General features: G+C 38.9%; 1 long non-coding RNA gene across 1 annotated transcript in view; it reads left to right on the forward strand.

Moving 5' to 3' along the window:
* LOC116689804 (uncharacterized) overlaps window positions 1–6,681 on the forward strand; it is a 9,489-nt gene that overhangs the window by 905 nt on the left and 1,903 nt on the right. The gene's annotated exons all lie outside the window — the stretch shown is intronic.

Raw genomic sequence — 6,681 nt, forward strand, 5'->3', positions numbered from 1 at the left:
GAAGTAGTTCTTTTGTAGATTATGGTGAAGTAGTGTTTGAACCATTGTTTTGTAGCATTGTTTTGTTGTTGAGAATAGGCTAGCATGCTAGCGCTAGCATTCTACGGTTAGCCACCTTATATACTGTACATATATTTACTGTATATATATATAGAGAGAGAGACAGAGACAGAGAGAGTTTGGCTTTTGTTTGATATTTAATGTGGGCAAATGGCTTTTTATTGAGTTTAGACTTAGCGAAATAATAGACACGGAAAAGCCAACGTTACGTAGCGTCTTTTTTCCCCAACCTTTTTCAACACAACAGTTGCGATGTTCCTTTCAGCTGTCTGCTGGTGCTCCAGGAGAGTGAAGAAAGGTTAGTTTGGTATATCCAGCAATCATATTACGTTGAAAGTAGCTGCTGTTAAGTGTACCGTTCTGTATATCGGCTAGTTATCCTCCAGAAAGAGACGGACAACGTATCTTTTTCTTTCTCTCTTTTCTGCCAGGGGGTGCGCGAGTCTGCTCAAGGTGTGAAGTGTGTGTCCGTGACAGAGTCCGCAACAGAGTTTTGACAACTTTAGACAACATAGGGAACGAAACGAGATTAGGGAGTCTTTCTTTCTGGATTTTGCAGGACAGGAGTTTTGGGGGGGGGGGCGGTCACATAGTGCTCACTCAGTAAGCAGTGTGAGAGGGGGAGTGGCCAGCGGCTAGAGCAGGAAAAGCCAATGTGTGTTTCTTTTACCGATATAAAGTATATTTAACAATATCTTTTGCATTTCTAAATCGGTTTATTGGTACTTATAGTTTAGTTTTTTTATTATTATTTTTAAGTTTAAACTAACAAACAAACAAAGGCTCTCTTTGTGAGTCTATATCTTTTTTCCTCTTTAATATTAACCATTATCTTATAGTGAGTTAATCAATCATTTATGTTAATATCTGGTAATGCGCTTTGAACCTCTGAATACACCGTTGAATACTATCTGTGACAATGTTGCATACTCAATATTAGTCATATAATTTTCTGCATGCCTCAGGCTATTGTTTAGCATGTGCGCAGCCAAGCTTTGGTTCATTATCACTAAATCTCGGCAGCCTAAATCAAAAACCAGCACCCTGGTGAGCATAACAAATGTCACAACTGGGGAATTCATGCTGTTTGGTATCAATATGTCTGATTAAAAATCTAGTACTGTAGACCTATTGCATTAATGATTCATAACCATTTCATTAAAAGACAGTTTTTTATTTCATTTTTGAAGGCATTTTGTATTATATTAAATGCATTTTTGTGAGCATTATTTGATAATCAACATGAAAGCCTTTTTATTTAAATTCGGTCTCCTTTAATCAAATAATAAAAAATCACAACGTGCTATTTCTGAAGATTTTGAAGAGTATTACAGGATCATCATAACTACTTTTACAGAACGACTCGGAGTTCTTAATACACTTAAACACACCAGCTCACCCCAGCTCCACTAATAAGGCAGATTAAAGAGAAGCTGTTTGCTGTGGGGGAAGGGATGCAGGCTGAATTATTAAACTGGTTCGGAAAGCACCAGCTCTGGTGGTTGGAATCATTAACAGAGAGTTTACTACACAGCTGTCATTCAGGCCAGGTGGAGTTTACCTCCGCACTACTGAGCTGGGATGAGTCAAGGTGCACAATGAGTGAAAAGTGACAGCAATGGTCGTTTCCCAGAAAGCATGGCTAGGTTAATTTGCAGTTGAAAAGACGCTGTATGTTTAGGTCATAGAGGGGTATGACATGCAACAAAAGGTCCCCGGCTAGAATCAAACCTGGCAGTTAGGTGACATGATAACCCTTCGGTTATCAAGGTTCTCCAGATAGACCTTTTTCTATGCAGTCTTTATTTAACCAGGAAAGCTTTGCTGTCGGTGCTGAGACCAAAACTTTCAGAGTTCAAGGGAGAAGAAAAATGAAGAGGAGAAATATAAATAACATGTTTAATTCAATCATGTAAAATATTTCATCCTAAAATAAGAACAAAATGGCATCAAAAAAGAACCCAAGCATGGATCCACAGGGAACCTTTAATATTAGCCTTTAGCTGTCTGAGTTAGACAAATCAAGAGGGTGTCTTCCACAGCTACAGTATTTATAGTACAAAATCACCACTTTGTGCCACTATCCCTCGAGTGTACTGTAGCTCACCATGGAAACGCTGTCAGGGGAAACAAGAAGAGATAATTTGACAAAACAAAAAAATATATAACTTTGGAAGATACCCACTACTATGTGCACTGACTTTGAAAGTACATTAGGAAGGGAGGCATGATCACAGCATGCAAGTATAGGTTTTTGTCGTTGTACACCAGGGTTTTTTTACCCAATTAAAACAGAAAGGATGAAGCCCTGGTGCAGCCAATAAGCCCACGTGCAGCGGGTTGTAACCTTTAATGCTGCTCCCATGGGAGACCGCAGTTTGCTCCCAATGGGCACCGAGAGGCAACAGGAGACAATTCTTTTTTTCATTTATTGATTTATTTGTTTGTTTTTAAGTGAAGCACTCTGGATGAAAAAAATCCATATCTAGATGCTTGAATGGAATCAGCAGAGCATTTGTAAAATTAAGTTTGGGATGTAGAGCTTTGAATTATTGTTGACCTAACAACTTCCTCTAGTTGCTGATTTAACATATTGATCTACCTGAATGAAAAAACAACAACTGTCTATAACAATAAAATGTTAATGCTTGAGGATATGAATGGGTAATGAACCCTGTGGGATTTGTGGTTGTAGCCACACCGTTTGCATTGCATCATGGTCCACTGCGGTTACTGACAGTAGAGTAATGATGCCAGTCAACCCTCCTGTTGTTCCTGCGATTCTCCAGTAATTTTAATTTTGTCTTCCGCTATCCTCCCATTTCATAATTTCCCCCCAAATATCCCATATTTTTCAACCAAAATTATTTTAAAAAGGTTGGCGGTAGACCTAACCACTGAGCCTTTTTAATGAGTCTGCTACATTTCCTTCCGGTAAAGGAAGTGGCAGTTCATTAGCTGTAACATCTAGTGGACCAAAGTCTTTAAACAAATGGCCCCTCCAATAAAACACAAAGAAGATAATTGACAAAGACAGTTATGGATGGATGGATGGATGGATGGATGGATGGATAGATGGACGTGACAGGGCAGTGCTTGCCTACCTGCACGATCATGGCAGGCTGCATCATGTGGACGTTCCAACAGTGATTATCTATTATCATTACTTACAATTCCTCATGAGGGCGATATAAACTACGCATTGATATTGTAAAGCAGGTTAGTTGCCTAGTGGTTGTTTTTGGATTCACCATGTGTACCCTTATCTAAATGTAAGGGTTGAGGTAGTGGAGTGGCCCGGGGCAGGGTGGCATAAAAGGTTCCTTATTTTCAAATGCCAATTTTGACACGTAGGTTATTTCTCAATTGTCTCAATGTCAGAAAAAATGGTCGCAAAGAGTCATCTTAACCACTGTTATCCGCTCATGAATGCATGAGCATGAATGAAATGTGTTTCTTATTACCAACCTGCTGAATCCCAAACATGTCATGTGGTGTGCGGAGCGGATCATACAATAAACTCTTAATACGAGTGAAAGCTCGGGGCATCGTTAGGCTGTCTTTGCACTTTTTATTATTGTTATTATAATAATAATAATTATTATTATTATTATTTATTGTAATTTTGGATTTTGTCTGAGTTTAGAGGGCTTGTCATCAGGTGAGTAAGTACATCACATCAAGCAGAGCTGAGGGTTTTTGTGAAGATTTGCTATAAATACTGGTATGAATTCTACTAATTTGCACTTCCAGGAATCCAATGGGATTGGGAACATAAATATATGCCCGGTTTTTTGAATCTCTACATGGACACGAGCAGGTTTTTAAAACAAAAAATGGATGTGGCATATACCCACATCATTGGTCTTTTAACTTACCTGAACAGACATTATTGCTTTGGGAAAAATGGGTCCCCCTAACCACATGCACTTACAATGTCACTTGCAGAGCAGAAAGGAGCTGGCAGTCTGTTCTCTCGGCTCCCTAAGGAGAAACAGTCATTAGTAAAATCACAGATGTTTTATCAAATGATCATAGATCCCCCAAGAGTTAAAGCCTTCGCAAACCGTCTTCCTAGCCGAAGCCATCTCGTGGAAACATTTTGGCGAGCTCACCCCTCATTAGTAGGAGCTCACACAATTAGAGACACTGTCATGCAAATGTTCACAAAGGCTGGGGCCACTTGGCTGCTTACCACTGGGCCGGACTGCTGCTTTGGCTGTGCAGTTTGCCATAAAAATCAATTAATACAAAAAAATGCATCTGTTCCCTGCATGGATTCCTACAGTTACCACAGCAACCACAAATTACCTGTAAATATCGTTTCATTGTCAGAGCAGATTTTGGAACGCTTTTTTACTCGATTTAAAAATAAGCCACACATTAATTTATCATTAATTTTTTAATTTGTCATCATTTTATAAACTTATCAAAAAGGTTGTGCAGTGGAATAGACGTAAAGTAGCCTACTTACCGCCATTTGCCCCATTGGGTCACATAGATTAGTGTCATTGAGTCAGTTTTCACAGAGTCCTTCCTGTGAAACATAGTGTTTGGTAACATTAAACATGTTGGCATTAATTTGCAACGAATAACACCACTCAAATAACCTGTAGTTGTAACAATAACGAGGGAATACTGGAGCACAATTTGGCTTCTTTACTGAAGGAGAATGCAGCTGATGTGATGAAGAGACTAACATGCTGTGATGTCAAGATGTCAGAGACGTCGCCACAGGCTCCTGCTTTTCCTACAGTAGGCTTACGTCATGTTTATGCAACACTGCCAAAAGCAGCCACCAGTTTCTACTGTGTCAGTTCAGCGGATGAGTCCTCTTCTGTCATGCAGCGGCTACTGGCTCAGATGCGTGTGCTGAGTGCCAAAAGCAACACAATTAAAATAAGTCATACGTTGCTTTGCCGGGTGCTAACTCCATTAACTCCATATACTGCTTTTCTTGAAAAAATATTACACTAGAAAGGAAAAGGTGAAAAGGGCAATTCTCATACATTTCATGTATTATTCAGCTCAGTCAGCCCACTGTCAGACTAACTTTCATTTATTTTAAGTATCAGATAGATAGTGTTTTATCATTTGTGATCAACCCCTATCTTCCCCTTGTTTCCTATCTTTTCATCAACAGTGACTGCACCAGCAGTGTATCATCCTCCTTTCTTTCTGCTCTCTGTTTGGGATTTCAAGAGACCCAAGAGACTCTGAGAGACCTCAGAGCATTGGCGAGGTTAGACCCTTCAAGGGCGCTCAAGCCCTCTAAAAATAATCTCAGCCCCCCCCTAAAAATTATGATAAAAAACAAGTACATTTTATTCTTTATTCATTTTTATTTTTTAAATCTCAGAGTTTGAGAACTTGTCTGTTGGTGACAAAGGGCAAAAAAATACAGGTTAAAAAAAAAACAGGTTTTAATATCCTATGTTGTTATAGCCAAATATGCACCTGTAACCCAGTCATGGAAAGTTTAGTTTTGTATTTATTTCTATTTTTACACCTCATTATCATTTCATTTGATTCTGGCAGTCCATAGAGGGACTTTCTTAGTTTTTTTCATAAGTTCAATATTTTGCTCTGTTATAATAATAAATGCATATATTTTGCTATCCCCCCGCTAAATTAGTATCCATCTCACATTTTCATTTGGGGCTGAGCCCCTTTAAACGTCGGATCCTAGAATCTCTAGAGCTCCTGGCTCAGAGGCTTACAGGCACTGATGTCTCCAGCAGTGGTACTTTTTTCAGGATTTGGTTATTATCTATGTAGAAGTACACTGATGTCTTTTTTTCACTGTTTTTCTAGGATTTTGTTATTATTTATAGAGAAGTTTAAGAAGTGCTGCTCCTGTCTTGTCAGCGTCTCGGGATGCACTGCAGCGTTCAGCAGACTGGGAATGATAAGCTGGAATCACATTTTTTTTATTTGGACAAAACTCACTGACCAGACATTTTGGGGCTCTTTTCTCCATAGTCATGATTTATAGAAATCAATATTGTCACGTGTAAGTCAAAATAGAATTTCCAACAATCCCGCTAAACAGTAGAGTCTTTGAATTGGAAGAATTACATCGTTGTTGAAAATAACGTAGATCCATATTAAAAGGTTGAAATAGAGAAACCAGACTTATCCAGTCTTGCAGTATTGTTGTGCAAATTAGCTGTATCCTTTCTATAAGTGCACAATATGAGCAATTTCATCAGGATATTAATACCAGCTCACTGCACGTCAGCATGCAGGCACACTGAGCTTTTGTTGCCGCTGTCAGAATTATAATAACCAAAATCTGAATCATGCTGTGCAGACAATTTATTAAATACGGCAGTAAGGCATTCAACCTCCAAAAAATGCATATGGCATTTTTAACTGTAATGTATTTTTATTAAGGTAATAAGAAAAGGTGGAGCAGAACATGTACTGCATACAAGATTATGCAACACCAATTAAAATATGTTTACATAAGAAGGATATTGAAATCCCCACGTGTCACGTTAAAGTTCAAAAGGTGAACACACACACAGACGCACGTACGCACGCATTCACGCATTCCTGCATGCAGGCATGCACTCATGCACACACACACATACACACACACACACACACACACACACA

Source organism: Etheostoma spectabile, chromosome 5 (genome assembly GCF_008692095.1).
Source record: "Etheostoma spectabile isolate EspeVRDwgs_2016 chromosome 5, UIUC_Espe_1.0, whole genome shotgun sequence".
NCBI classification, from domain to species: domain Eukaryota; kingdom Metazoa; phylum Chordata; class Actinopteri; order Perciformes; family Percidae; genus Etheostoma; species Etheostoma spectabile.